At 36.8% G+C, this 22,629-nt stretch overlaps 1 pseudogene; it reads left to right on the top strand.

Annotated features, from left to right (window-relative positions):
* Nucleotides 1-3,004: 3,004 nt before the first annotated feature.
* LOC143579643 (BTB/POZ domain-containing protein POB1 pseudogene) lies at nucleotides 3,005-5,604 on the top strand (annotated as a pseudogene).
* The last annotated feature ends 17,025 nt before the right edge of the window (nucleotides 5,605-22,629 follow it).

The following is a 22,629-nucleotide window of genomic DNA, read 5'->3' as shown; positions in this document are numbered from 1 at the left end:
TATTTGATTTCAGTTTATATCTTCATAGATATAAGGATTCATTATTCTCAATCTATTTTTATAAGGATTTAAGATCCTGGTTTATTTTTGCAAGGATATTTTATCCTAAAACCTTTTTACTAAAGAATATTTATCAAAACTTTCAACAAGTCTAAAGCTATATCAGACATACTTTCAAAATAACAGACAATCAACAAATAGTTTAAAGATAGTATTTACTTGCAATTACCAAAAATCTTTAACCCGGATTTCACCATTTAAAGATGGACCATCCATCCGGGTTAAACAGGTGTTACTAGTTGTTCATGATTAGCAGGGAGAATGATATACAGCCGGAAGGGAAGTTCCCATGGAAACTCCATTGATATGTGACAATTATATCCAACTTGTCAAATCTCATATGTTTTTGCAGGAAGATTGAATTCAAAGGCAAAATGACAGCTGTGATCTTATCACAACTGCCATTTTGGGGGCAATTGTTAGTGCATAGAAATTTGACACAGTGGATATGTTATCCTGGCATATGTTTTGGATTAGTTATCCTTAGCGTGTGTTCCAGATCCCGTCAGGATCAAGGATCCACAGTACTTATTATTTACTAACGGTTGTTCTCATGTGTAATCTAATATTTAGCAGGTATAACGATTAGAAGACTCAGTCTATCTACTAACTAGTAGTCAAGAAGATATTTACGTATCTGGATCAATTATCCTTCTGAAGAGTTCCAGAGCTATGTCAGGATCATGGATCCTCGGTATTTGGTGCTATTAACGGTTATTTCTTATATGAAGGCTGATATTTATCAAGTGTAACGACTCCAAGACCTGGTCTACCCCCTATTTCGCAGCCTGAGTGATGGAGCACATGGTCAAAGTGGCTGTTACGTTTACATTGAAGATAAAGGCGGATTTTTAGGAAAATTAGTTAATAGCATTTATTATTAATAACTCCATTGAGTTATTTTCTATTATATATAATTGAGATTATGATCAGTTATAGGACACATTGTATACACACACACCTGAGTATTCTCTCTATCACAGCTCACACACTTAGAATTATTGTACCACTGATCATAATCTCCACACTTGTACCACCTTTTGATTATCAATATACTTGACGGTGATAGTTTTCACCGTCCGAGGGTTTTTTGTGTTGGAGACCACGATAATCACATACTCATCGACCAAAGGTTACCTTGTTGATCTTTGACCGAAAAGAATCGACCAATGATTACTTAGTTAATCCTTGACCGAGGAAGTTCGACCAGAGATTAACTTGATAAGTTTTGACCGAAGTAAGACTATCTTGGTTAAGGGCTTTTTCCCTCGTTATCAAATCACTGTGTTCACACAAATTACGATTACGCATCCAATATTATCGAAGTAGCACTATACCTCACATTTACGAATTTGGATACTGGATCCTTAGCAGATTTTTATTCAAAACACTTCATACACTAGATATTGTAACATGAATTTTTTTCGATAACGATTTATGCGAATTTTTACTTCTTATTATCACAAGCTTCAATTATTTCATGATTTATTATCATCACAACAGCTTTACGTATGCACAATTCCGTTAACAATTTAACTCACAAGATTTTCAATTGATAGCAATTTAGATGTTTCTCTAACTACGCGTTACCGCGATGCTTTGTTATTATATACATTTTCTTGGAAACGATAGAACGGCTTTACTTGAGTTAATTTTATATTTTATTTTTATATTTTTAAAAAGAGTATATGATACGCGATTTACATATTTCGTCATTACTCCGAGTCTCACTATTATTGCGATTTTATTTTTCAATTGATGAGATGTTTCGATGGTAGTTTTATGCACATGAGATTTCATTTTGAGTTTTGATTGTTCATGGCCGAATTCAAGTTATTCAATAACAATTTGTGTACTACTTTCAAGACCTCATTTTCGCAAAAATTTCGTTTACATTTTAAACGATATTTTCATGACTATGTTGTTCATGTTTGAGTATTATGCTTTTCAAGCAAGACACAATTCTATGCATTTTTCCACATCATTTTATTTACTCAATCAACGGCCTAAGTGTGGTTGTCCGCAAGTTTTGGCGCTATTGGAAACCGTTACCATAATTATGATTTTGTAAATGGTTTCACAATAGAAGCCGTGTTCACATTTTATTACATTTCGTCAATGATTTAGCCAAGTTAACCAAAAGTTTTATTGATATTTCATGTTTGATATATGTTTACGTTACCCCATAAAACCCACCTCATCCTCATGATATTTAATCGTATTTCATGCAATCATATCCTCAAATACTTATAACCTCAAGTTTGTTTATGTATGAAACTCATCGTACAATGTTATTGTTGTTTATCGCAACCTCGTGTACTCACTTATCGGATTTCTCATTTTCACTTATCGGGATTCTCGTGTACTCACTTATCGGATTTCTCATTCTCACTTATTGGATTGTCTCATTTTCACTTATCGGATTTCTCATTCTCACTTATCGGATTGTCTCATTCTCGCTTATCGGATTTCTCATTTTCACTTATTGGATTTCTCCTTTCCACTTATCGGAGTCCTCATTATCAGGTTTCATTTATCGATATTATTTTGTACCTCGATTTATAGACATTGACATTTATCTTGATGACTTTTGACTTCAAATCTCATTTCATATTGTTTACCCTATTTTTTTATTAGTTATTAATTTAATCGTCTTTACAAATTTAAACCGAATTATTATTTTCACCTTGGTTTATATCTTAGGATTTTTGTTGTTTCATTTATTTATCCAATTTTCCTACATATTTAAAAGCCAACCTCAAAAATTTTCAACCGCTAGTATTGGTTTGTCAATATTGGTAAAAATCCAACATATAGTATTTACGTTTCTATTATTTGATTTCAAAATAAATATGTCTTTTAAACCACACAATGGAACGAACCATGTGGAACACACAACGATCTAAATAATTGTGGGTGCACAATTAATTATCGACATCCTCGCATGGAAGCCATAGTAAGTACGCTTGTGTGCGGTAACTCGGGCCCAAGAATGATAGCAGAAAAACGGTATAAATGCAAGATGATAAAGGCATGGTGGATATACCGTGGGTACATCCTATATATAAGTGTCTTTATTATTTTTCTCATTTGTGGCGTTTTTCAAGTCATGCAAGGATTTGAGGTTATTATTTTTGCTTAAAATTTTTCTTACAATTGTTTTACTAAAAACGACATTCATTAGTAATTACCTCTTTTCCTTAAGTTTATTTTAATTTTAGGATGAAATTTTCTAAAGTAGGGAAGACTGTGGCAGTTGTCATTTTCCAATTCGATTCGTTTTTGCCTTCATATTGTAAACCGACCCGATTCTTATCCCGAACCCTTTGACATTATTAAAATGATAGATTTTATGTTTCATAATCATTTCACGGTTGCTGCATCGCGATCACACCTTTTACGGCCTTTCAAGTGCTTCTACAGTGCTCAAAACACCTTGAAACGAACTTCAGGGACCCAATTATTCAATTAATCAAAGCTGGAGACCAACCCCACCCCTAGGGAGAGCCGTGCCACGCGGCCACTAAGAGGCAGGGTGGTCGCGCGACGCCTAGCCAAACCTCAGCAACTAGTTCGTTTTTGTTGTAATTTATCACATGTTTGACCCGTGTTAACCAATGGGAAAACTTGGAAATCTCTAAAGCAACCTTATGGATAACCCTAACACCTTATCCTTCATAAAACAAAGCCACACCACTCATTCCAACCTACTTTATCACATCAAACTCTCTCAAACAAAGTTCTAAGCTTCAGCCTTCAAGTTCTTTCTTCTTTGACTTCTAAGAGTCAAACAAGAACCATTCTTTAATTCTAACTAACTCCATATATTTAAAGATTGTTATTACAACATTATATAATATTTACCCCTTGTTTCCTTCGGTTTTCACTTCTTCCGGTCATTGGTCGGTTGTGGTGGGATACTATAAGGCAAGGCTACATGGAGGACTATTGTAGTCCTGGTTTATATATAACTCGCTAAAGCTTACTAATCTTGTTTAGTTTCTGTTTATTTTAGTTTGTAAACTCATTTTTGTAAGTTTCATGGTATTGAGTATGTTGGAGCTAGACTCGGTTTCGTCCCGAGTTGATAACCGAACCAAAACCGAATTTTCGTTTAAATGTTTTATTGTTGACTTATTGTTTGTAAACTTAAATATTATCATTTCTAAGTTTATTTAATAAGTTCTATCTAGTTAAACCATTAGATGGCGTCATGAAACCTAAAAACCAAACGGAAGCAACCAATCCCAAGCACAAATCTACTGTTTGGATTTATGGTTTCATAAAGACCGAACTTCCGGTTCGTTTTTCATGTAATAATTGAACTCAAGAAAAAACCGACGATTTGATTTTATATTTTCCTAAAAATCAAAATTTTGGTTCGGTGTTGTTTTTTCGTGTAATTAAAATTGAAATACCGAACTGAAATAACTGAACCCAAACAAAATTGTGGTTTGATTTTATATTTTCATAAAGCTGAACTTCGGGTTAGGTTTTGATTTTTCATGTAATTAAAACTGAAAAATCAAACCGAACCAAATTTATGAATTTTCTGTATAACTTTTGAATTTTATGTATTTTATAAGAATTTAATAAATAGTTTATACCAAATATTCCTGCTCAAATGTATAAAATCAATTAATTTTTAATCAACAAAAAAATATCATGTCAAAATTCATTATTTTGGGCCATTTTTTATTCAACTAAAGAAAAAAATTCAAGCCCAAACGGGAATACTAATAAAACCAAAACCGAACGGATTTTAAAAACTCAAAATTCGAAATCTCATTTACGATCTTATTTTAGGCCAATACTGACCAGTGCAAACCTTTGTCAATATGTATAACTATTAGTGAATATTAAACCTAGTGGTGGTCTTCATTTTAACTGAATTTTGTAATTACAGTCGATACTTTATACTAACAATGTGATAATTTAACAGGTTTCATGATGAGGTTCTTCAACTGCCACTTGTTGGTGTAGAGGCGATTATATCCAGTGATGATCTTCAAGTAGCATCAGAGGAAATTGTTTACGATTTCGTTCTTAAATAGGCCCGTGCTCAGTAGCCTAAACTAGAGGACCGCCGTCAGATTCTCGGATCCCTCCTTGCAAAGTACATCCGTTTTCCTTACATTTCATGCAATAAGCTTAAAAAAGTCATGACTTGCCCCGAATTCGACCCGGAATTTGCCCAAAAAGTAGTAATCGAAGCACTTTTTTCAAAGCCGACGCCCCGCATAAACAGCGTGCTTATATCAATGATGAAAACTCTATTCTTAACCATCAGTTCACCGAACGGGCCTACAAGTATTTCATTTAAATGGTCAAGGGTTTTTCTTGTCAGCACACTGTAACATGAACCAACAAAACCCGTTTCATTGTTTTGAGCTTTTTTTGGGTATGCAGAAAAAAGGTTCGGTTTCGTTTGCGGTTGACTATGAGTTTTCAGCCAGGTCAAAACCTGTTGAAGAGTTTATTAGCAAATATAAAGGGACTTATGTATTTATGGGTGGATACGCCGCGGGTACATCCTATATATAAGTGCATTTATTATGTTTCTCATTTGTGGCGTTTTTTGAGTCATACAAGGATATGACGTTATTATTTTTGCTTAAAATTTTTCTTACAATTGTTTTACTAAAAACGGCATTCGTTAGTAATTACCTCTTTTCCTTAAGTTTATTTTAATTTCGGGACGAAATTTTCTAAAGTAGGGAAGACTGTGACATTCTTCATTTTCCGATTCGATTCATTTTAGCCTTCATAATGTAAACCGACCCGATTCGTATCCCGAACACTTTGATATTATTAAAATGATAGATTTTATGTTTCATAACCATTTCACGGTTGTTGGATCGCTATCACACCTTTTACGGCCTTTAAACTACTTCTACAATGCTCAAAACACCTCGAAACGAACTTCAGGGACCCAATTCATCAATTAATCAAAGTTGGAGACTAACCCCGCCCCTAGGGGGCGCCGCGCGGCCACTAAGGGGCAGGGTGGTCGCGCGGCGCCTAGCCAAACCTGCATCAACTAGTTCGTTTTCGTTGTTATTTGTCACATGTTAGACCCTTGTTAACCAATGAGAAAGCATGTAAATCTCTAAAGCAACCTTATGGATAACCCTAACACCTTATCCTTCATAAAACAAAGTCACACCACTCATTCCAACCTACTCTTATACATCAAATTCTCTCAAACAAAGTTCTAAGCTTCAACCTTCAAGTTCATTCTTGTTTGACTTCTAAGAGTCAAACAAGAACCATTCTTTAACTATAACTAAATCCATATAATTAAAGATTGTTATTACAACATATATATAATATTTACCCATTATTTCCTTCGGTTTTCACTTCTTCCGGTCATTAGTCGGTTGCGGTGGGATACTATAAGGAAAAGCTACATGGAGGACTAGTATAGTCCTTGTTTATATATAATTCGTTTAAGCTATCTAATATTCGTTTACGCTTTTTATACTTTTGGGGGTGGCATGCATACCATATTCAAACTTACTTGTTTTATGATCCCATTATTAAATCCACAATTCAACATTATGTGTTTGTACGAATACTCAGTCTTTGTTTATGCCTTAATTTGATTATGTGCATGAGTGTTTATTTTTATGTTGTTGTTGGAACGCAATAAGTATGATCATACGCTCCCCTAACTACTTAGCCTTGTGCTAGTAGAATAGGGCCTCATTATCCGAGTATGTCGGTTGTTACCGATTACAAAGGATCCTCATTCTCCGAGTATATTGGTTGTTACCAAATAGAAAGGTGCCACAAATATTTGCTTTACATTTACAATGGTTTTTGCATTATTCTATTTACACATATGAATTGTGATTTTTGTCTCGTTATATACATACGTCAAAACTAGTGTATTGCTCACCAACATTCGTGTTGATCAAATCTATTTTTATGCATGCTACACGTTTACTATTTGATTGCTTTAGAAGATTGAAGACTCATCACTTAGATAATACCTTTAGGATACTTTAACGAATGTTGTGTTGGTAATTGTTTGTATTTTATTGTGAACAAGTTGTATTTATGATTATTAAATGAAATAAACAAGTTGAGTAAACATTGTCACTTTAATAGTGTCATCGTGTTCTTGAGAAATCCGTTGCACCTCGGCATGTTCCGTCGCCTTTGGTCTGGGTGTGACACCTTGTTTTGTTGTTTGGTTCTCTATGCACATTTGAGTCCTGGCTTTTTAACTTCTTACAAGAAAACAAAATGCAACTTGTTAAGCAATTCTATGAAGGGAAGAATAATATCCCATTGTAAGATAATAGCATGATACGATTAAAAGGTATAATTTGATCTTAAAATACAAAGTGATGTCGGTTTACTTCTTCATAGGTCATTATGTAACCCAAGATTCATAGATCTAAGGGGTACTCAAACACTCAAGTCAGAGTTACATATCAGATCATGAATCACAAATCATGTGTGTGTATGTGTTAGGGGGGAGTGTCTTCTAATAATGTTGATCAATTATCTATTTATAAAAGTTTGTTACTGGGTGTAATGAAGTTGCGTTTCTCTAGTTGAATTTTATAAAAGTTTGTTATTGGGCTTGATGAAGTTGGGTTTGTCTAGTCGAGTTACGCCCAAAATGAGGTTACCTTATAACATAAATCCCTAAGAACTAGTTAAATAACACAACAAATGGGACTTGATAGTATTTATCAGTAAGGTTAACGAATCAAATCTTTATCTAAAGCAGTCTGATGGTCTATCAAGAAGACATAAGCGTGAAAGCTGAAGATAACAGGGATGAGAAAGCTAAGGTGGAAAACTGATGGTGAAATGTAGCTCATATCAAAATAAGGGTGATGAGATTGAGATAGTTTTTAGAGTTGACAGATGACGGTGTGTGTAAGAGTCATGTAAACCCTCACAATCGAGGGAAGCATGCATTGCTGGCTTGGATAGGAGGGCATGGTGGCCGACGGCCATTGGCCCTATCACTCCGCTAGGCCCGAAATTGTCTTAAAAAAACTTTTTTATAGGAGCCTATAGGCACTTTCGCCTGGGTTTGTGGTACCTTCTTTCTTTCTATTTGTCTAACGTTTATCTATCACTATATAATTTTTTTCTCACTGTTATCTGTCGTAGGTAGTTTACCACTAGTATTTTTATTATTCTTTGTTTTGTTTTTTGATTCTCTATGCCACATTTGAGTCTGCCACCTTCTTGCAAAAAAAACAAAATTCAACTTCTCAAGTAGTTATTGAAGAGGAGAATAATATTACATCGTAAAATAAAAGCACATTATGAATAAAGACACAATGTTATCTGATAAGACAAAGTGATTCCGGTGTCATTATGTCGGCTTACCTCTTCTTAATCTAAAATTCAAGTCAGAATTACATATCATATCATGAACCACAAATCATGTGTGTATATGCGCGCGCGTGTGTTTGTTAAAAGGGGAGGGGGGTCTTTTAATAGTCCAGATACATCTATTTATAGAAGTTTGTTATTTAGCTTAATGACGTTGGATTTTGTTATAACATAAATCCCTTGGGTACTATTATAACATAAATCACGTGTAACAAAGAGAAATGACAACATCAACATGATTAGAGGCACGAAACCTGAATGGCTAACAACCATCAACCACCCTCACCACCTTACCACGTTACTATTACACTAAGAGCATTCCCCGCCCGTCTCTCATCCTCATCTTTATAATTATACTAAAAACATTATATTTCTCTCCTCTGTTTAACTAAATAATATTTTTTATACCTTTATCATTACAGTTTTCTTTCTCCTCTACTCACAATCAATTTAGCAAATATTAAAAAAATAAATATGAGCAAACAAAAATTCTTTAAATTTACAAAAAATCACTAGTTCACTACATGTTCTCTTTCCACCTAGTTTGCAAAATCCTCTCACATACTTTTAAGGGATTAGTTGAGAATGTACTAATACTAATTACTAAGTACTAATTACATTAGGGTTGTTCACGAGCCGAGCTGAACCGAACGAAGGCTTGCTCGTTGCTTGGCTCGTTTACAACCGAACTTAACCGAGCGGCTGAAATTCGAACCGAGCGAAAACCGAAACGAGCCAAAATCGAATCGAACATTTTTCGATCGAACATCGAGCGATTTCGAGCATTATTTATTTCTTTTTCATATTAAAATTTTCAATAAGAAACAAATTTGAAGGTTATAAATAATATATTTATACACAAATTAGTAGTTTTAGACAAATGTGTAATATATTGTAAGTTTTTATTAAAAATAAGTTTGAAGTGAGATATAATAATCATGTAAACAAACTTCTAGTATTCTAAAAACTTAAATCGAACAAATAAAACTATAAAATTGACAAAATATGAAAATTTTAAACGGGTAAAAATAAGTGTAAGCTTATATTTATGTCTTTTGTCTACATATTTATATATTTGTTCCTATATAATTATATATAAAATAAATTAAAAATATTCGAGCCGAACCGAACCGAACCGAGCAGACCTTTGCTCGTTGCTTGGCTCATTTACAAACCGAACAGAGCAGAGCGGCTCGTTTTCAATCGAGCGAAAAAGCGAGCGAGCGGCGAGTGAGTGAGTTCGAGCGACGAGCGGTTTGGACGGCCCTAAATTACATTATGGTGTTTTTAGTGGCTATTCTTGGGTTGTGGGCTAGTTACTTGCTAGGCCCGGTTCAGTTGTATTTTGTCCTTTTTTTTATAATATGCTTTTGTTGGCAGTTAAAAAAAATTAAATAATAATAATAATATTTAACTAGGGTATAGACCCGCGTGACACGCGGGTGGAAGAACATGTCACTACAAATAATAAATTTAAACATACGGTTAAATTAACATAATACTTGTTCATAGTTTGTTACAAAATTATTATAAAATTACATTGTCTATAGATTCAAACTTCAAAGATCCAATAACTTAAATTAAACCGTACCACAAAAAGACATTAACAAAAACACTAAACACGTTCTATGATATTAAAACATCATCAAAGAATTCAAAAGTTATACCAACACAAACTCCAATTTCCTAAACACCTGAAAATTTTTAAAAACAAAACAATATTCCATTAAATTAAACTTAACATAGCAACATGTTTAATAATTAATAACATCTAAGCATTACAAAGTTGTTATGTACAAAATACAAAGCTAAAGTTCATAAATATCATTGTTAGTAAGTCTAAAAAGATGTTGTTAATATACTTTTTTTTATTAAATCTATCAAGAATATCTTATCTAAAGTATTAATATATTACCTTCTACTTCATCATCGGACAACAAACTTTTGGGATAACAATCATAATCACTTTCATAGTTGCCACATTAGCCTAATCATTTAACCTTCAAACAAACCTCGCTTTCCAACTCAAGATGTGCAATTTGTTTTCTATGATTAGATATCTTCAAAATATCAAGCATGACACGCGGATGGAATAACATGTCACTAAACAGATTACACTTAAACATAAATTTAAAGAAAAAGAATATCTTTAACTATTAAAAGTTGATAGATTTAAATTGTCACCAAACACATAACTATATATACAAAAAGTTAATATATATACATTGTCTTAATATTATACTCTGTAACTTCCAAAACAAAACAACAATTTACTAATAATGTTCTTTTCTACTAAACCATCATCAACATCTTGAAAACTTCAACCAACACGAAATCACTTTTCCTAACACACCTGAAAATTGTTAAAAAACAATAGCAGATTATATACACTATAAACCAAACAAAACAACATGTATAAGAATTACTAACATATAAACATTAATAAAGTTGTTATATGCAACCAATAAATCTTAACTTCCAAAATACAGTATAGTTATTAGAAAGTGTAAAGAGGTTTTTAACATCTACTACTTGTATTAAATCTAAGAACAATATGAAAAGAGTTATATTTTACCTTAATGTTCGACATCAGACTCAAAATTGTCTGGAAAATCTTCATAATCACTCTCATAGTTAGAACATTCTTCTAACCATTTGACCTTCGAACTAACCTCAGCTTCCAACTCAAGATGCGCAAGTTCTTTTCTTGCATTCGCTAACTTTAACAGGTCAAGCTCTCTCAACATCACCAAATCATCACACGACAGTAGTTGTTTCAGCTTAAAATTCTTATACTCTCCATTCTCAAACTAGATAACAACCTTGTTTTGATAAGGGTAAAAGAACCACTCACTTACATGTAATCCTCTTGATAAAGATCATGAAGGAAATCTTGTAAAACATTTTATCAGATTTGTTTCTTGTTGACATGGCAATTTCTTCCTAAGACCAATCTGATGTATTTGATGTTTAAACTGATTATCGAACAACATGACTGATTCAGTATTATCTTTTTCTATCATTACTAAATCGATAAATACAAATTGATACTTACGGAATACTTTACAAAACCTCCAGTTCATAATCGTAGCCATTATCGGAGTTTAGTTATCTTGACAAAGCTAGGATTATTAAAGAAGAAGAAGAAGAAGAAGAGGATTAAAATGGAAAATTATAAAATAGATATAAGAAGTGACGGTTTGATTTTTCCAAGAAACTTAATAATGAAATCTATCTAGTAATTATAATGTATAGTTAGCCTGTAGTTCATAATATTTAATTAGATAGTATGATAAATATCTTAAATAATTTAAATTAAAAAGTAAATATTAAAAAGGTATGTTATAAAACGAATTTTAAACAGATAGGTTTATATCCAGAAAATTTGTGTATAATATTAACATTAACAAAGTATTTATAATTAAATAAAAAAAATTGATTATAGGATACCAAAAAAATATTAAAAAAATAAATTTAAGTACATACATGTAAAGTATAAACCAAAATAAATTACATTATAACCATTACATTTATAATAGAACAAATTTAATTACATAGCAAATTTAAACAATTAACATTCTATGTTTCCAAAAATCTCCTTGTAAACAACATTTGCTGTATTATTCATAAGCTTTGATTCTTTGTCGAGTATCACTAACTTAATACCATCTCTAGTCTTCACTCTTGACAAAGCAACATAAAGCTGACCGTGAGAAAATACCGGATATTTAAGATACAATCCAACTCTTGACAATGATTGACCTTGACTCTTGTAGATTGTCATGGCAAAACATACGAAGATAGGAACTGTCTTCTTTTTAATCTGAACGGAAGTTTCTTATCAGTTGGTGTAAGACTTACTCGACTAATTAGAGTGCGATATCCAATATTCATACCAGAGACAACTTTTGCTTCAATTACACGCCTACCGAGACTAACGACTTGAAGGCGCGTACCATTGCACAAACCCTTTTTGTGATTAATATTCCTTAATAGCATGATCGGAACACCAACTTTGAGGATCAATCTATGATTAGGCATTCCTGACATCTTTAAACCATTTTACAAATCAAGAGAGTATAACTGTGGATCAAAATCCTCAAAAAGGTCTTCACATTCAGCTAAACTGTCGGAACTTAGATACTCTACTTCTTCACCAGGAAAGAGGTCTAACATACGTTCATTAATTTCTTGAACGACCTCATTCAAAGGTGCCAACAATGCACGATCCTGAAAGTAAGTAAGTTCGTTGAATCTATCTAATATATTAGGATAGACAAACCTTATTAAATCACCCATCGGATCTACTGAGTTCAATATCAAAAGATCGTCGGGAATATCAATACACCGCCTCTCCGTCATTTGGACCACCAACGTTTCCTTGGCCTATGCCTAATAGCCAACCAGCAAACTCTCTAATTGTAACACCCCGTAACCGCAGCGGAAACGTACACGGGATGCAACAGACACATCTGATATCAACAGCATTGCTTATAAAGAAAATACCACTACATTAATTTATAACATATTACATTGTTGCGAATTTCATTACTGACTAGGTGTTACACACATATTTTACCGATAAGACATTAATAAATTCATTACAAAACATAGAGCAGCAAGCTTCCAACAGGTAGCACAGATAGTTAAGCACATATCAATCATTCCAACTTGGGCATACCTAGAAAACATGTAAAGAAAACGGGTCAACTACGAATAGTTGGTGAGTTTCACTAATTTAAATAAACACTGACAAATCATTTTAATAATCATTTATTAACAATATAATCATGCTGGGAACTATGTTACCCAGAACATCTCCATTAACTTTCTGGGAACTATGTTACCCCAGAACAATAATAACCCCTGGGAACTATGTTACCCCAGAACAATAAATACCCCTGGGAACTATGTTACCCCAGAACAATAACAACCCCTGGGAACTATGTTACCCCAGAACAATAACAACCCCTGGGAACTATGTTACCCCAGAACAATAATAACCCCTGGGAACTATGTTACCCCAGAACAATAATAACCCCTGGGAACTATGTTACCCCAGAACAATAACAACCCCTGGGAACTATGTTACCCCAGAACAATAACAACCCCTGGGAACTATGTTACCCCAGAACAATAATAACCCCTGGGAACTATGTTACCCCAGAACAATAACACATGATAAACATTTTATATATTCTGTGCATCAGACCATATATATATAAATGTACAAGTATTTCCATACGATCGGTATGTACTTAAATACTTTAAATAAGACATGTTTTCCGCCCCGGGAAAATATAATTAAAACAATTTATTAAAAGGGGCTCGTGAAAACTCACTTTTTTGTGAGTCGGTGAGTAATATAAGGAACAGCTACGTGCCTGGATCTGTAATATAATATCTAATCGTTACTATATAATTCCCATAACTTAAATACGTATCAATCGGTACATCTGGGAACATTGTTAACCCAGTACTGTACTCGATTCGGGGACAATGTTAACCCCGTGACACTTCTAAGGACTCAGATTGTGACATTGCTTAGAGTTTGACAGTCAATTTAGTTAAGGTGGTGAAATTATAGCTCGGTTTGACACCCCGTTTGGCCGTGGGGCCCGTTTCCGGTATTTCGGTGCTGGAAACGGTAAAATCGGGTAAAATTACCCAAATCATCCGAATTATTTTCGGATGATTTATTTTTACATAATTTACTTAGATTTATGAAATAGTCCATTTTTAGAGTTTTCATGTACCAGTCAGCTCGCTTATGCGAACTTTGCCGGTTTACACGTTTTAAGCTTTAAAAACTTGTTTTTATGTTCTTTTTAGCACAAATAATTACCCGATTAGTCTCGGGTCTTGAAATTTTGCACAAAACTTAATTTGACAGTAAGGAATTTTGTAAAAATTTTCCAGATTTATTTTCCTATATTTACATTTATTTATCTATTTTTAAATCTTATTAAAACACTAAATATGTCAAAAATACCAAAACACTTTAGAAAAATCCCAAATTTTTCTGGGATGATCCTTGTCATCCTCATAACTTTCTGGAATTTTTCCAGATTTATTTAAATTATATTTACATTTATTTATCTATTTTTAAATCTTATTAAAACACTAAATATATCAAAAATACCAAAACACTTTAGAAAAATCCAAAATTTTTCTGGGATGATCCTTGTCATCCTCATAACTTCCTGGAATTTTTCCAGATTTATTTTCCTATATTTACATTTATTTATCTATTTTTAAATCTTATTAAAACACTAAATATGTCAAAAATACCAAAACACTTTAGAAAAATCCCAAATTTTTCTGGGATGATCTCTATCATCCTCATAACTTCCTGGAATTTTTCCAGAATTTAAACTTATTTTTCAAGCCATTTTCACCCAAAACCGAGCTAGAAAGCCCTAGAACTCGTTTCACCGAAAAGCCTACTTAGACATTTCCAAATGAGCTCAAATTTTGTGGGTGACTATTATATGTTATAGAAAGCTTATCATAAATTTTCCAGAATTTTTCATCATGTTTAGCTATTTTTCACTATTTTTGGCCAAAACCGAGCATTAAATTCACCAAATATTCATCTTTTATCCAAAAATTACCAAAAATTCACAGATCTCATATTTTCATGTGTAGATCATCTCTGTGAAATTTCGTGACCCGACTCTAAGCACACGAAAATCTGTCCAAATCTCATATACACACGAAAACCGAACTATCTTGTGTTTTCTAGCTTTAGATCGCAAGGATCTCGGTTTCTAGCCTTTGCTAGCCGCTAGATACAACACCTACAAGCACAATAACACTATACCAAGCAAACTATACCAACAATCAAACCATTTCTTTCAAAGTGTCGGTTTTTAAGTAAAAACAAAGGTTTTAACCGTAAAAATCCGTTCTCGACTCTTTTTACTCATTTCTTGGACCAAGATCCCTTGTATAACATGTATACATCCCTTGATCATGCAAGAGTCGGTTTTATCTCGGGTTTTCACCCGTCTTTCACATGGAAACCTCCTTTTCTCAATATTATAGAGTTATAAACAAGAATCAAGCATTAAAACATGTATATACCTTGAAAATTTTGATTAAAACTTGATGATCTTGGAAGAACACTTGAAGATTTGAGAGATTTGAGAGAGTTTTGGGAGTGAAGTGTGGTAAAAAAAAGAAAATGAAATGAATAATATGGGATAGGGCCGATCGGCCTCCCTTAAGGGGTGGGGTGGGTCCCACACATCCATTCTAAGCCACATATTCGGATTACGCAATCCGGATAATGTTGTGGATAATCTGGCTCAGTTCGTTTCTCGTTTAAACTCGTAATTCGGCTTAAAACGAGCATAGAATGGTCGTTTTTCGGGTCAAAATAAAATTTACATAAAACCGACTTAAAAACTTTAAAAACTTAAACCATGACATTAAAACATCATATTATTAATAATTACGCATCTTTTTCGGCTTGATTGATCATCTCTTGCTTGGTTTGATGTTAAAGGTTTCGTTTATCGTACCGACGTACCAATAAATCGAAATCCTTTTTCTGTGCTATAATTCACTTATCCCGAAGCATTAATACTTCGTAAACATCACTAAACATTATATACTTCGTCTATGATGAAATTCCCGATTCGTTCGGGTTTCAATAACCGATCATTGATTAATTGTAATTCCAATACGATTCACTATATAATTGAGTATGATTCATACTGTGTACCATAGATATTCGTATCATCGTGCTATAACTCATATAATCAATATTAAATAACACGTAAATAGTATATTCCGGCTAGGGTATACCTGGATTTGCCGGAATCGTTACATTCTCCCCCCGTTATAAAAATTTCGTCCTCGAAATTTTACACGTCAACTACTTCCTTTGAGGAAATAGGTGGGGGTATTTCTTCCGAAATTCATCCTTTCGTTCCCAAGTAAATTCTGGGCCTCGTTGCGAATTCCATCTAACTTTGACCAACGAGATCTTATTGTGTCTAAGTTGCTTGATCTTACCGTCCACTATTTCGATGGGCTCCTCTACGAAGTTGAGTCTATCACTTATTTGAACACCCTCTAAGGGTAACACCGATGTCTCATCCGCCAGACATCTTTTCAAATTTGACACATGAAACACGTTATGAACTGCACTTAGTTCCTCAGGCAGTTCTAGTCGGTAAGCTACCGGACCGATCTTTGCAGTAATAATGAATGGTCCAATATATCTAGGGGCCAACTTCCCCGCCTTTCCAAATCTGACCACTCCTTTCCAGGGTGATACTTTCAGATATACTTTTTCACCCTTCTCAAATGACAACGGTTTTCGACGGGTATCAGCATAACTCTTCTGCCGGTCCCGCGCGGCTTTTAGGTTGTTCTTAATTTCAAGAATCTTGCTGGTCGTCTCCTGGACCAGATCCGATCTAATGACCTGCGGGTCTCCCACTTCAGACCAGCAAAGTGGTGATCGGTACTTCCGCCCATACAATGCTTCATAAGGTGCTGCCTTTATACTGCTATGGTAACTGTTATTATAGGAAAATTCAACGAGTGGGAGATGTTGATCCCAATTTCCCTTAAAGTCTAGTACGCAGGCACGAAGCAAATCCTCCAAAGTTTGAATGGTCCTCTCAGACTGACCATCGGTCTGAGGGTGGTAAGCTGTGCTTAGGTCAATACGTGTTCCCAACGCTTCTTGGACAGCTTGCCAAAGTTTGGAGGTGAAATGGCTATCCCTATCGGAGATGATCGAGATGGGGATGCCATGACGAGACACTATTTCATTTATATAAATTTGCGCAAGTCTCTCGGTGTTATAATTATTTCTAATTGGAATGAAATGTGCTGATTTGGTTAATCGATCCACGATTACCCAAATTGCATCATGACCTCGGGGCGTCTTGGGGAGGTGTGTCACAAAATCCATTGTGATCTGCTCCCACTTCCATTCCGGAATTTCCGGTTGTTGCAACATTCCCGAAGGTTTCTGGTGCTCCGCCTTAACCCTCGCACACGTCGTACACTTGCCGACGTATGTGGCTATATCCTTTTTCATACCTGGCCACCAGTAAAATTCTTTCACATTCTGGTACATTTTATCAGATCCCGGATGTATGGAATATTTCGATTTATGCGCTTCATCCATGATCAAATCACGAAGGTCATGGAGGGTCGGGATCCAAATCTGATTTTTGAAATAGAGAATTTCGTCCACACGCTGTTCGAAATTCTTCTCATTCCCGTAAAGTCCTTCTTTATCCAATTGGTCCTCTTTCAAAGCCTCGCGTTGAGCGACTCGAATCAAATCCGAAAGGCTCGATTGGACTACCATTCCCAACGCTCGCACGCGTAGTGGCTTAACTCGATCTTTCCTACTCAAGGCATCGGCTACAACGTTAGCCTTGCCGGGGTGATATCGGATGTCACAGTCGTAGTCACTTAGTAACTCGACCCACCTTCGTTGTCTCATATTCAGTTCTTTCTGATCGAATATGTGCTGCAAACTTTTATGATCAGTGAAGATGGTGCACTTTGTACCGTAGAGGTAGTGTCTCCAGATTTTAAGTGCAAAGATGACTGCTCCCAGTTCCAAGTCATGAGTAGTGTAGTTTTTCTCATGAACTTTCAACTGTCGAGACGCATAGGCTATGACCTTTTTATTTTGCATCAACACGCATCCTAACCCTTTACGGGATGCGTCACAATATACAACAAATCTATCGTCTCCGTCGGGGAGACTTAAGATTGGCGCTTGACACAACCTTTGCTTTAGCGTTTGAAACGCCGTTTCCTGCTCTTCACCCCATTCATATTTCCGATCCTTTTGAGTCAGGAGGGTTAAGGGTTGGGCGATGCTGGAAAAGTTCTCTATAAATCGACGATAGTATCCAGCTAAGCCTAAGAATTGGCGGATTTCCTTCGGAGATTTAGGCGCTTGCCAATCCTTAATTGCTTCAACTTTACTCGGATCAACGTGTATTCCTTGGTGCTTTATAACGTGACCGAGGAATTGCACCTCTTGTAACCAGAAGTTACACTTGGAGAATTTTGCATACAACTTCTCCTGATCCAAAAGCTCCAAAACTAACCTCAAATGTCGCTCATGCTCTTCTTTACTTTTTGAATATATCAAAATATCGTCAATAAATACAATGACGAATTTGTCGAGATAGGGTTTACAGACTCGGTTCATGAGATCCATGAACACCGCTGGCGCATTTGTTAGCCCAAAAGGCATAACTAGAAATTCGTAGTGGCCGTAGCGAGTCCGAAACGCGGTTTTCGGGATATCCTCCTCTTGAATTCTAACTTGGTGGTATCCCGATCTAAGATCAATTTTTGAGAAATAGCTCGCACCTTGTAGTTGGTCGAACAAATCATCGATTCGGGGAAGAGGATACCTATTTTTGATGGTTAATTTGTTCAATTCCCTGTAGTCAATGCACATTCGAAGGCTTCCGTCCTTCTTTTTCACAAATAGTACTGGTGCACCCCACGGGGAATAACTGGGACGTATAAACCCCTTATCCAACAATTCCTGCAACTGGTTGGATAGTTCTTGCATCTCGGACGGTGCAAGTCTGTAAGGGGCCTTAGCAACAGGGCCAGCCTGAGGTAACAGATCGATTCTGAATTCGACCTGTCGGGTTGGCGGCAATCCAGGCAGTTCCTCTGGAAAAACTTGTGGAAATTCGCGTACCACGGGAATATCGTCCACCCGTTTTTCCTCAGAATCAGCGGCCGTCAGGCTCGCTAGATACGCCACACATCCCTGACGTATATATTTCAACACCTTGAGGTGGGATATAAACGGTATCATGGTGCCGGATTTTTCTCCCTGCACTAATACCTCCTCGTCATCCGACACCCGGATCTTGACGGTTTTCTTTTCACAGTTTATTTCTACCCTATTACGTGCCAACCAATCCATTCCCACTATCACGTCAAAACTACCCAATTCTACCGGTAATAAGTCGATCAGGAAAGATTGTTCGCTCAGAATAAAAGGGCACTTCCGAACAATCCGATTAACTATCATGGTTTTACCGTTAGCGACCTCTACTGTGTAGGGTTCTATGGTTTCACCAATAGGAAGGTTTGCTATCGAAAGGAATCTAACGGAGACAAAACTTCTATCGGCGCCTGTATCAAATAATACAGAAGCGTAATGATCAGAGACGAGGAAGGTACCTGTCACTACGCTGGGGTCCTGGCGCGCCTCGTTCGCTCCCATCACAAATGCTCGGCCTCGCGCCGGATTGGACGACGATGGCTGACCCGCGAGTTGTCTCCCGTTTCCTCCCTGATTCTGTTTCTGGCAGTTCCTTTTGAAGTGATCCGTGCTGCCGCATTCGTAGCAAGCACGGCTAGCGGTCACCATCTGGTTTCCTTGCGGGTTCTGCTGTCGGGCTGGTTGAGTTCTAAATGGTTGCGCCCGAATAGGTTGTGGTTGTCGGTTCAGGTTGTTCAGATTTGTCTTACAATTTGGTGCGTAGTGTCCAACCCTGCCACACCGGTGGCACACCACCTCCTTGCACACGCCACTATGGTGGTAACAACATTTCCCGCACCTAGGAAGCGTTCCCTTCTGCGGTTCTTACCTTCCGCCCGAACTAGTCATGGCATAGCTCTGGGCAGCGGGCCTAGCTCGTTTGCTTTGCTGCTTTTCTTGGACTCTATGATCATGCGCACCCCGTTTTCCCCCAGCGGATTCTCCTGTCACCTTTAGTGATCCGCTCCGCAAGAAATCATACGTGACTATGCCAGCCTGTGTCACTGCACTTTCATACGTCCGGTGTCCCCCCGCGTTGACTATACTCCTCACTACTGGAGTAAGTCCCCAAATATAACGTTCCACCCTCTTCGTCTCCGGGGTGACCAACCACGGTACTAATCGTGACAGTTCATTGAACCGATTGGTATAACCCAAGTGGTCCGCCCCCTTCATCTCCAGATTCCACAACTCATTTTCCAGTTTCTGCAATTCATTCTTTGGACAGAAATGTTCCAACACAAGAGCCTTAAGCTCCGTCCAGGTCATGTGGTTTGTCGCCACCTGACCTCGAGTCTGTACTATGGTGTTCCACCATGTCAAGGCATGGTCGGTGAATGTACAGGTGGCGTACTTAACGATACAATCCTCGGGACAGTTGCTAATATTCACCACTGATTCGATTTTCTCTATCCATTTAACTAACCCATTCGGTCCTTCAGACCCGCTAAACTCTAATGGCTTGCACAACATGAAATCCTTGATCGAACATCCCCTGGATGCACGAATTGGTTCCGTACGGTTTGTCTCTACCGTAGGTATAGGGCCATTGCTGTCAGTAACGACCACCCTAGGCGGTGCGTCATTACTCGGAATAGTGTTATCATTCCTTGGAGGATTAGCATTTTGTTCCCCGTCATTATTTATGGGCGTTTGATTGCTCGGAGGGGTTGGATTGGTCGAGTTATTAATACTGGCGGCGATGCGCGATACTATATCCGGTATCGCCGCCTCCAACTGTTGAGCAATCAAACGGCTCACATCTACTTCCGATATTTTCGTTGATCGTTTCGGTGCCATTCTACACAATCATCAAAGAAATACGTATAATCAATACCATCTCAAATCATAAAACACAATACATATTTCATTCATTAGTAAACATGGATACATATTATACAAACACCAGTTTACATACTTTCCAGTCATCATTACATAACTAAGTTTTAATACAAAGGGCCTATGTTGGTATCATCCTCGACATAACCCGCAATGGGTCAGTGCTTGAATGATACCCAAAAGTATCGATAATGATATGCCCTACAAGAGACCCCCTATGGGCCAGTGGTTGTACTATAACTAAACAAGATTCACTCCGTGTTAGTATCACCACTAACTACTTACGCGGAGTATCAAAAAGCGGTTCAAGATTCTACCATCTAACACATCTACACATGGGGGTAAACCAACCCCACCAACACCGCCACCAGCACCACCAACACCGCCACCATAACCCGCATTCGGGTTTCCATCTGGCCGATCAACCAGTGGGAGTATGAGCACTCCCTTTTTAACTGGTTAATAGCATACTGGTGGTCCAGTATGTTGTCCCCGAGGTACGCCCGCCTCTGTACCCCCACGACCAGGGCGGCAGAGTGCTCGTTCACCTGTTCGGTGAGAACACGTAGCCAAGCCGTCAAGTCCCGTTCCTGCCTCGGAAGACCCCACACAGGTAGGGTCGCAGGTTCGGGTTGGGGGCGGGAAGACTCGCCCCTGTAGTATGTGGATCTGGGTGGGGTAACAGTGGGCGGAACATACGGGGCACTGATCCGCGCCGTGAGGCGGGGACCGTGTCTGGGGGGAATCGGAGCGGTCTGTGGTGCGGGCAGGGTAGGAGACCTGGTAACCCTAGCAGGGGAGGGTAAACTAGCACTCCTAGCTGGGGTGGTCTGTCTAGAAGTACTATGACTAGCCTCCGAAGGCTCGGAGCTGGGTCTACACTTGGGCTTCCAGAGGCCCCGGAACTGACCTCTTCCGGGTCCTCTTCCGTCGACACACTAGGTGTTCTTGCCATTATTACCTGCACACAAGTTAACAAACATATAGTCCCTTTCCATGGTGTAATTCATAATTAAATTAATCATGCACTTACTTATACAATTTTGCTACATAATAATATTATTATACATTTACACATATGTTGCCAATTTTACCTATTTAAGTCCCCCGTGACTTCCCCCGAATTCCCTCGTGCAGACAGTCTGTTATTATGTTCCGGACCATAATAACCCACTTGTCCATCCAAGTTCATCCCGATCTCGTCACAATATATTATTAGTTGATATTCAGATCCTATAATACTTGAGCTACTGGTTATATTTTAGGTATCTCTTTCAGACATCCTAATTCTTTATAACCAATGGCTCTGATACCAAGTTCTGTAACACCCCGTAACCGCAGCGGAAACGTACACGGGATGCAACAGACACATCTGATATCAACAGCATTGCTTATAAAGAAAATACCACTACATTAATTTATAACATATTACATTGTTGCGAGTTTCATTACTGACTAGGTGTTACACACATATTTTACCGATAAGACATTAATAAATTCATTACAAAACATAGAGCAGCAAGCTTCCAACAGGTAGCACAGATAGTTAAGCACATATCAATCATTCCAACTTGGGCATACCTAGAAAA

Source organism: Bidens hawaiensis, unplaced genomic scaffold, assembly GCF_021521415.1.
Source record: "Bidens hawaiensis isolate Kalapana, Puna unplaced genomic scaffold, B.hawaiensis_p1.1 tig00029891_1, whole genome shotgun sequence".
NCBI classification, from domain to species: Eukaryota; Viridiplantae; Streptophyta; class Magnoliopsida; order Asterales; family Asteraceae; genus Bidens; species Bidens hawaiensis.
The sequence above is the reverse complement of the archived record's forward strand: the minus strand, read 5'-3'. Positions and strand labels throughout refer to the sequence as shown.